The following is a 10,421-nucleotide window of genomic DNA, read 5'->3' on the forward strand; positions in this document are numbered from 1 at the left end:
TGTGTCCAGTGAAGTATAAGTGCTGTACCATAGAGTGCTGTTAGAGAGATGTGGTTGATCTCTCTCACTTCTCTTCCATGTGGACTCTGTGAATGTCTAGAGTTGCTACAGTCATGAAAACATCACAATCAGAAAATGCAGGAGAAGGGAGGACAGGTAAGGGCAGTGATACCCTTAACTCTTGGCAAGAACCCTCTCCTGTCCCTCAGCTCTCCTCTGGCCTTGTCCATCCCACTGGCTGAGAAGTCCATGGGGCTTAGAGGAGTGCCCCCTGCAGACCACTTCTAGATCCTTTTAGGGCTTCCACTGGGTACCTGAGACTCAGGAATTCTGTGTACAACTGGTCCCAAGCATGTTTCTGCCTGGGCTTATTCTCAGCCATTGCACTCTGATCACCCAGGTCCCAGTGCCTCTCCAACCTGCCCTGAGCAGTGCCTCGGGCTGCCCTTCTTTGCAGGGTGGATCCACAAGTGCGTGCTCCTCTAGGTCTGAGCAGTGGCTCCGGGACCTCACTTTCTTTCAAATGCTGTCCATCTTACTTCTTCTTCTTCCCTTCTTCTCCTACCTCTGAGGCACTTTGGGTTTGTTGGAGGAAGGCAAGAGGAATGATCCAAGGGGGAGAGAACATGGAAGTAGTTTGTGGGGAATTGAATGACTCCACCCCAGGTCTCCAATATTATAACCTACTTCAGTGCACACGTTTTTCTTTGTTTTCATGGACAAATATCCCTTGCCTGCGTTTGGTCATCTCATATCTGCCTGACTTTTTACTTTGGCACTAAATTTTCAATCAGCCAGTCTGTGAAAGGGAAGAGTAGTTCCTGTATCTGGGACTTGGCTTAAGTGTGTACCCATGAGGCCATTACTGTGTGGGACGGAGCCAGGGGAGGGAAAAGTGCATGAGTGGGCTGTTGGCCTGGGCCTAAGGAGATATTAGTCTATAATAGGTGCTCAATAAATGTTTAATGATTGTGTCTTTCTGTGCTTGTTTCTATCTGCAGCGTTTCTTGGTAGGTAGTCGAAGTGCTTTACCACATAGCTCCCACTAGATGTCACTGTTGTCCTGTTTGCAAATAATATCTACTACTTTTCCTCCTGCCCCGCCCCCATCTTGGTTTGATTTCATTAGATCTAGAGCACAAATATTCCCAGTTTTAAGTTAGAGGGCAGATTTTCCTTTAACAATTATCAGAATCCTTGCTTTACTTACATGTTGTCACTGACTTCCTATTACTTTTGTTGTTTTACTTGCTCACACTGGGCATTTGAAGGTCTCTGTAGGTACTTAAAATTTGAATTGAATTGAAAAGAGGGAGTTTCTAGGGATTTGAGGAGGATAGTGTCCTCCCACTTTAACTTACTACAGTACTATTTGTTTCTAAAAATTAAGTAAATGCCTTGATTCTACCAGAATTTTTTTTTTAAATATTTATTTATTTATTTATTTTGGCTGCACCTGCTCGTAGTTGCAACATACAGGATCTTCATTGCAGTATGTGGAATCTTTAGTTGTGGCATGTGGGATCTTTTAGTTGCGGCATATGGGCTTCTTAGTTGCGGCACGCATGTGGGATCTAGTTCCCTGACCAGAGATCAAACGTGGGCCTGCTGCATTGGGAACACGGAGCCTTACCCACTGGACCACCAAGGAAGTCCTCCTATCAGGGTTTTAAACCAGATCTTAAGCCAAATTCAGTGTGAATTTGAAAAGGAAGAAAAAAAATCACTAACCTCTAACACAAAAGTAGCATTTCCTTTGATTATAAATATAGACAACAAACCACAGTAGTAGTTCCTGGAACTATGCCACAAGTAAAGTTGCAATTTTTTATATCACACTTGTTGCCTCAGGGCCTTTGCATTTGCTGTTCCTCCTGCCTGGAATGCTTTTACCCCAGATATGTAGGTCTAAAATGTCACTCTGTCAGAATGGCATTCTCCAAACATCTTGTATAATGTCATCCCTCCTTCTCATTATTACTTTGATTTATTTTAGCTATAGGACTTACCTGACATATTATGTCATCTGACACATTAGGCATTCACTTGTTTATTGTCTGCATCCACTAGAATGTGAGCTCCCAGGGGCCATGGAGTTTGTGTCTTTTTTTTTAAAGTCTCTAGAGCCAAGAACAGTGTCCAGCACAGAGAAGCTCTCAATAAATATTTATTGCATTAATAAATGAGATAATGAGAACCAGCTTTGCATTCATATCTGTACTAGTTTCTTATTGCTGCTGTAACAAATTACTGACAAAAATTTGTTATCCGAAAGTTATGGAAGTTAGAAGTCTGAAGTGGGTCTCATGGGACTTAAATCAAGGTGTTGGCAGGACTGTGTTCCTACTGGAGGCTCTAAGGAGAATCCACTTCCTCTTTTTTTCCACTTTGTAGGGGTTGCCCACATTCCTTGTCTTGTGACCTCTTATTATTTCTATCATTATGTCTCCTTCTGTGACTTGAACCCACTAGCCTCCCTTCCATTCGGACCCTTGTAATTACATTAAGCCCACCCAGATAATCCAGGATAATCTCTCCATTTCAAGGTCCTTAACTAATCACATTTGCAAAGTCCCATTTGCAGTTTAAGATAAAGTATTCACATGTCTTGGGGATTAGGATGTGGACATCTTTGGGAGCCATTATTCTGCCTACCACATTATCTGTGTTATTTAAAAAATGAACTGGTTTGGATGATTTTTTTCTTTAGAAGGTCTACGTGGTGGTATAATGATGGGAGGCATGGGGCTAGATTATGAAGCAAACCCTATGTGTGTTGATTCTTTTTTTTTTTTTTTTTTTTTTTTTTTTTTTTTTGCGGTACGCGGGCCTCTCACTGTTGTGGCCTCTCCCGTTGCGGATCACAGGCTCCAGACGCGCAGGCTCAGTAGCCATGGCTCACGGGCCCAGCCGCTCCGCGGCATGTGGGATCTTCCCGGACCGGGGCACGAACCCATGTCCCCTGCATCGGCAGGCGGACTCTCAACCACTGCGCCACCAGGGAAACCCTGATTCTTTTTTTTGTGTGTGGGGCATGACAGTATTCACTGCCTTGTCCCCTTCTCCACTCCTTCCCCACCCACTCTGTTAGGGATCTATCTGAGCCCAGTCCCAGTACCACCTTTGGCCACCTGTGATAATTTCTCCTCCTCTCCTAAACTGACCTGAGGAAAGTCAACAGAGAAAGTGGATTTGATGAGGGAAGGAACAGTAGTAAGGATCCAATAAAAACTGGAACTGTGCCACTGTAGAAAACAAGAAAGACTCTGTCTTCATTTCTCCTCCCTTGAGTTGAGATCCCATCCATAGTAGACTTACATACTCACAACTTTACCCACCACCTACACTGTCCTCACCTCTCCAGCCTTCACTGGCTGCTAAGAAGCCAAATACCCTGATCACCTACCGGAGCTTATCTCCTGCTACCCTCCCACAAGTTTGCTCTGATCCAGCCAACCTGGCGTCCTTGCTTTTCCTTGAGCACACCAACTTTGCCCTTGATTGTGGGTCTTGCCTTGGCTGTTCCCTCCGCCCGGAATGCTCTTCCCTAGTCTCAGTCTGACTGCCCCTATGGACGTTTTTTATCTTTACCTGTAAAAGACCTGCCAGATCTCAAAAGGTTTTTCCAGTTCCTAGGATTTTGGACATCTAGCTGGTCATGGAACTTCTAGGGCACAAATGGTAAAAGAGGGGTCTTATCTTATTGTTGTGATTGTATTTCACAAATTTAATTACTAAGAAATACATTGGTAAGTAGCTTTTTATATGTGTTTTCAGCTCTTGAGTATTATAGTCAGGGTTTCTTAGCTAAATGGTTTCATTTACCATTTGGTTGGGAAATGTGAGTGCTGGTTTAATCACTTGGAGTTTTATTGAACATACTTATCTCAGCTCCACCAACTACATACTGTGTGGCCTTGGAAAATTAATTTAACCTCAATTCTGAAAAAATTAAGAGGTTATTTAGAGTTTTTCATTTTTTTTAACCTGGACCATAATGGAGCATTAGGTGGGAATATCATAATAGCTAAAATTGTAAATTGTAGCTAAAATATTGTACATTTTATATACATCTGTTTTTTCTGAGAGAATATCCATAGCTTTCATTGATTTCTCTAAGCAATCCATGACTCCCCAAAAGCTAAGAGTCACTAGGTTAGATGATTTCCAAGGACATTTCTCATTTTAGATGAGTGTTTATTGCCTTTTACCTGCTAGGCACTGTAGAATGGTGATTGAAGAAAAAAAGCAAAGTTCTGGTCCTTATGGATGTCCATGTCTGGAAGGGGAAGCATATATAGAGCAACAAATAACTATGGAATAACATGCTGAAGAAGGTGCTCTGAAGATATCCCTCTGAAGATATTTGATAGGATAATGGGAATATCACTTAGGAGACCATCAAACAAGTGATGGTGGAGGCCTAGACCACCGGGATGGCAGTGGAGTTAAGGATGGAGATGAAGTGAATGAATGCAAGGTGTCTTTTGGAGATAGCCTTGGCCAGACTCCATTATGGAATGGATGTTAGTAAGAGAAAGAGACAGAAAGAATCAGTTAAAAGGAATCTTCAGCTTTCTAGCTTGAAGAACAAGTGGTGCCATTTCCTGAGATGGGGAAGTGCTGATGGCATTTCAGAGAGGCAGTCAAAGTTCACATTTGGACAAATCATATGGGAAGATTCTAATTCGTAGAAAAAATTCTTAAAGAACTAGTAAAGTCTATAGTGGCTTCTCTGATGTGTTATCGCTGGAAATCTCCATTAACTGGCATGATTTTAGATGTTCCTTTCAGTGACCTTCATTCAACAGTCAATGTTCGGCGATCCTCTGTTTCATGCCTCCCATGTACTAGGTGTTGGAGGAGGTCATGGAGAGGACGTGACCGCTGGTTGACCTGTGAGCTGGACCCAGGCAATTGGAGGCTCGTCACCCCTCCCCTGTCCTAGGAATGTACATTCTGCCCACTGTTCCCACACTGGGAGCTGGTTTCAAGGACGTGGCCTTGAGAGATCATGTGTTGTTGGGATCAACTGAAACAAATTAAGGCCTCTGTATAAACTTTAAGATTCTTACAGTGGGTGTGGAGATCTACTCCTCTTGAGGCTGCCCAAGACAAGCCTTGCATGTAAGTACCCTTGCTTTTTTTTTTTTTTTTTTTTTTTTTTTTTTACTTATTGTATTCTTCAGCTCCAGAGTTTCTGTTTGGTTCCTTTTAATGATTTCTATCTCTTTGTTAAACTTCTCATTTTGTTTGTATATTGTATTCCTGATTTTTAAAAATTGTCTTTTTTTTTATACTGATTATTAGATATAATTATATATATATATTCCAATATAAAACACTTTTGCATTTTTATTTTTTTATTTTTTTATTTTTTATTTTTTTAAACATCTTTATTGGAGCATAATTGCTTTACAATGGTATGTTAGTTTCAGCTTCACAACAAAATGAATCAGTTATATATATACATATGTTCCCATATCTCTTCCTGCTTGCGTCACCCTCCCTCCCATCCTCCCTATCCCACCCCTCCAGGCGGTCACAGAGCACCGAGCTGATCTCCCTGTGCTATGCGGCTGCTTCCCACTAGCTATCTACCTTACGTTTGGTAGTGTATACATGTCCATGCCTCTTTATTGCTTTGTCACCGTTTACCCTTCCCCCTCCCCATAGCCTCAAGTCCATTCTCTAGTAAGTCTGTGTCTTTATTCCTGTTTCACCCCTAGGTTTTTCATGACATTTTTTTTTTCTTAAATTCCATATATATGTGTTAGCATACGGTATTTGTCTCTCTCTTTCTGACTTACTTCACTCTGTATGACAGACTCTAGGTCTATCCACCTCATTACAAATAGCTCAATTTCGTCTCTTTTTATGGCTGAGTAATATTCCATTGTATATATGTGCCACATCTTCTTTATCCATTCATCCGATGATGGACACTTAGGTTGTTTCCATCTCTGGGCTATTGTAAATAGAGCTGCAATGAACATTTTGGTACATGACTCTTTTTGAATTATGGTTTTCTCAGGGTATATGCCCAGTAGTGGGATTGCTGGGTCATATGGTAGTTCTATTTGTAGCTTTTTAAGGAACCTCCATACTGTTCTCCACAGTGGCTGTATCAATTTACATTCCCACCAACAGTGTAAGAGGGTTCCCTTTTCTCCACACCCTCTCCAGCATTTATTGTTTCTAGATTTTTTGATGATGGCCATTCTGACTGGTGTGAGATGATATCTCATTGTAGTTTTGATTTGCATTTCTCTAATGATTAGTGATGTTGAGCATTCTTTCATGTGTTTGTTGGCACTCTGTATATCTTCTTTGGAGAAATGTCTATTTAGGTCTTCTGCCCATTTTTGGATTGGGTTGTTTGTTCTTTTGTTATTAAGCTGCATGAGCTGCTTATAAATTTTGGAGATTAATCCTTTGTCAGTTGCTTCATTTGCAAATATTTTCTCCCATTCTGAGGGTTGTCTTTTGGTCTTCTTTATGGTTTCCTTTGCTGCGCAAAAGCTTTTAAGTTTCATTAGGTCCCATTTGTTTACTTTTGTTTTTATTTCCATTTCTCTAGGAGGTGGGTCAAAAAGGATCTTGCTGTGATTTATGTCATAGAGTGTTCTGCCTATGTTTTCCTATAAGAGTTTGATAGTTTCTGGCCTTACATTTAGGTCTTTAATCCATTTTGAGCTTATTTTTGTGTATGGTGTTAGGGAGTGATCTAATCTCATACTTTTACATGTAGCTGTCCAGTTTTCCCAGCACCACTTATTGAATAGGCTGTCCTTTCTCCACTGTACATTTCTGCCTCCTTTGTCAAAGATAAGGTGACCATATGTGCGTGGGTTTATCTCTGGGCTTTCTATCCTGTTCCATTGATCTATATTTCTGTTTTTGTGCCAGTACCATACTGTCTTGATTACTGTAGCTTTGTAGTATAGTCTGAAGTCAGGAAGCCTGATTCCTCCAGCTCCATTTTTCGTTCTCAAGATTGCTTTGGCTATTCGGGGTCTTTTGTGTTTCCATACAAATTGTGAGATTTTTTGTTCTAGTTCTGTGAAAAATGCCAGTGGTAGTTTCATAGGGATTGCATTGAATCTGTAGATTGCTTTGGGTAGTAGAGTCATTTTCACAATGTTGATTCTTCCAATCCAAGAACATGGTATATCTCTCCATCTATTTGTAAGTACCCTTGCTTTTTAAACCTGGCATATACTCTGGCTCTCTCTTTGGTCTCTCCTCGCCCTTCATGTACAGGGATCAGTTTCAGATTTCACCCAGTTTCAAATTTCACCCAAGGAACTCCCAAGGTTGTGAACTAACAATTAATGAGCCAGACAGGAAACCCAAGAAATGGGCCTTGGGAAGAGGCATCTGGGGGAAATCATGACCTCTATGTGGGGAGGGATGGCTCATATATTAGATGCTTGTAGACTATGTGAGTACAGGGATGCCCCTAAAACACTGGCTGGTCTGATGCATTTGTTTGAGGAACCATGCTGAATGCACTGCAGTGAAGAAAAGAGATGAATGTCTGTCTCTGCTGTGGGTAGGTTGGTGGTCTCCAATGTCCAACAAGAGGCTAAGGCTTGATTAGAAAGTTGAAAGAAGAGCTGAGGTTAGAGAAGGATGTGCCATATCCACTGCTCTGCTAGCTTCAGGGCTGGCAGACCAGATGGGAGAGCAGGGTGAGAAATTGAAGAACTTGGCATGTCATTTTGCAAAGCTAGTGGGACAGGGAGGGGGCAGGGTACAACCTTTAAAAGAATGGCATCGCTGTTGCGGAAACGACCTAAACTGGTTAGAACCAACTAGGCCCAAGTTGGTGGAAAGTTCGATTTCCAGTGGAACTTGAGCCTCATTATATGCTCATTGTAATACATTAAAATCTAAGTGACACACCCACAAGCACGATGACAGTTCAGAGGCCAGCCATAAAAGGCCAAAAAGTGGGTGGTTACCCAGTTCCTGGAAATCCCTGCCCCTTCCTCGAAATAGTTGGAATAATCCTCTCACTCGTTAGCCTATGAAATTGCCCTCCCCATAAAAACTAATCACCCATATTTCAGGGCCTTTTGTCTTCTGAGATGGCCCACACTGTGTCTGTGGAGTGTGTGTCTCCCAGGGCCACTCTCACTCTCTGAGACAGACCGCATTCTGTCTGTGGAGTGTGTATCTCTCTCAGTAAGCCTGCTTTCACTTTCCTACAGCTTGCTCTTGAATTCTTTCCTGTGCTAAGCCAAAGACCGGCATTTGGCAGCCCATCCCAGGGACTCACTCAAGTCCTGGGATGTGACCCTCCTCTTGCACCCACTTTTTCCTGCAACCTTAGGAGGGTGCAAGCTGCCACAGATTAAGGTCCAAACGCTTTGGCAAAGCCTGATTGGGACTCTAGGAGGCGGAATCCCTGGGAAAGTGAGGAAGCGAAGAGGAGGACATTGCAGTGATTGACAGTGAAATCACCCGATGGTGTTGACCCCCAATACAAAGGAAGACAAAAGCACAGCAACAAAAACCCCAGCCAGCAGGGCAGCCCCCAGTTCATGATGAGACAATATACTCCTTTTGAGCTTATTGTTATAGCTGCCATGTTTCAGCAAAAGGCCAGGTAAAGTATCCAGGCATGGTTAGTGCAGCTATGGGATACAGGAGGCGATGACATTTATCTGAGCAGCAGAAGGCAGAGGAAATGAGCAACATCACCACACACCCTGCCCTCCAGCAGCTCCTGCATTGTGCTTGGAACGTTCAAAGTACTCACTCGCTTGTTGATTAGATTATTCTAGCCTGCAGGGAGGATTGGCCCAATGAAGCACATGGAATCCTGGAAATAGAGGAGATATGACAAATTCTTAGGGAGTTGGGAATGAGATGAGTCACCTATGCCCCTGTCTTTGAAGATCACATTCACTACAGGGATGAGGGCCAAGATAGTCCAGCCTGCTCCCAGCACCTGGTATAGGACACTCATACCCATGCTGAGCCCAGTAGTGGGACAAGACATTTATGACTTTGGGCAATGCATTGCTGATATGGGGGAAACTGACAAATCCTGGGGACAGGTATGGGCTGTGGGAAAGATCCAAGACAGAGAGGGAGCTCTAAAAGCCAAAAGGCTCTCCCAACTGGCTCTAAAGTGTCCCGTAAAATTAACTTGGAGGCAAATGTGGTTTGATCTCCTTGCTGCGAGGACCCCACCTGAGAAGATAGACCGCCAACCCAAATCTGGGTTGGTAGGCCTGTGCAAAGCCTTAAAACCTGAAGGACAGCTCAGAACTGTCCCACCTGCCCTTTTCTTCCCTGATGCCCTGCCTGTTCCTGCAGAGGCTTCAGGGACACAGTCCTGTTTGGAGTGGGTGTCTCCCATGCCCCAGGTATAGGATGCAGACCAAGATCGCCTCCAGATGAGAGCAGTTGGAGACAATCAGAGGTCTCATGTGGTGTTCACTATTCACTGGTCCCCTAGAAATAAACAAAAGGTGATGGCTCTAGTTGATAGTGGAGCCTAATGTGCTCTAATACATGTTCAACTGCAGAGGTTTCCTCATCCCCTCGGCACCGTCAACCCAGTGGGTATTGTATGCCCTGCCCACGACACTTTCAACAGCTGGTATGGTCAGTAAAAATGTCAGATGGCTCATGGTGACTGGCCATGGGCCACCGAGAATTGAACAAGGTGGGGCCCCATCTGTGCAGCTGTGCCCAACTGACCTCATCTTAGAAACCTTGGCATGGCCCTAGGAAGGTACCATGCTGTGTTGCCTTTTTTAGTTCACCTTGGGCCACTAAGTCACAAGATCATTTTGCCTTCACATGGGAGGGACAAAAATGCACCTTTCAAGTGCTTCCCCAAGGCTGCCGCATGTCATGGGATGGGAACCCTAGACCTGTCCCTGTTCTCCTTCTCCACATCAGGAAAATGGGTCCACTACATCAATGATACTATGTTAAGCTGTGAAGACTTGCCTCTGCTGCAGGACACTCTGCAGACTTTACTGGAACAGCTGTGAAGGAAAGGATGGGCGATGAACCCACAGAAAATTCAAGGCCCAGGCACCGCCATAAAGTTTTTGGGAGTCATGTGGTTGGGTAAGCTTCACATTGTCCCAGAAGCTGTGATTGATAAAGTACAAGCCTCTCCAACCCCTAAGAACACAAAAGAGGTGCAAGCCTCTGTAGGGATTTGGGGTTTGGAGGATGTTTATTCCCCACCAGGCACAGTGCTCCATCCCTTATGCCACTTGGTAAAGAAAGGGCATTTGTGGGACTGGGGATCAGAGCAGCAAGCCGCCTTTGAGAAGGAAGAATACTAGTGAAGCAGATGAAAGCTCTGGGCGTCTCCCAAGTAGGGCTGCCCTTTGAGTTTGGTGTTTATGTGGCTCTGCAAGGTATGGGCTGGGCACTGTGGCAACAGG

Source organism: Orcinus orca, chromosome 16 (genome assembly GCF_937001465.1).
Source record: "Orcinus orca chromosome 16, mOrcOrc1.1, whole genome shotgun sequence".
Classification (NCBI taxonomy): Eukaryota; Metazoa; Chordata; class Mammalia; order Artiodactyla; family Delphinidae; genus Orcinus; species Orcinus orca.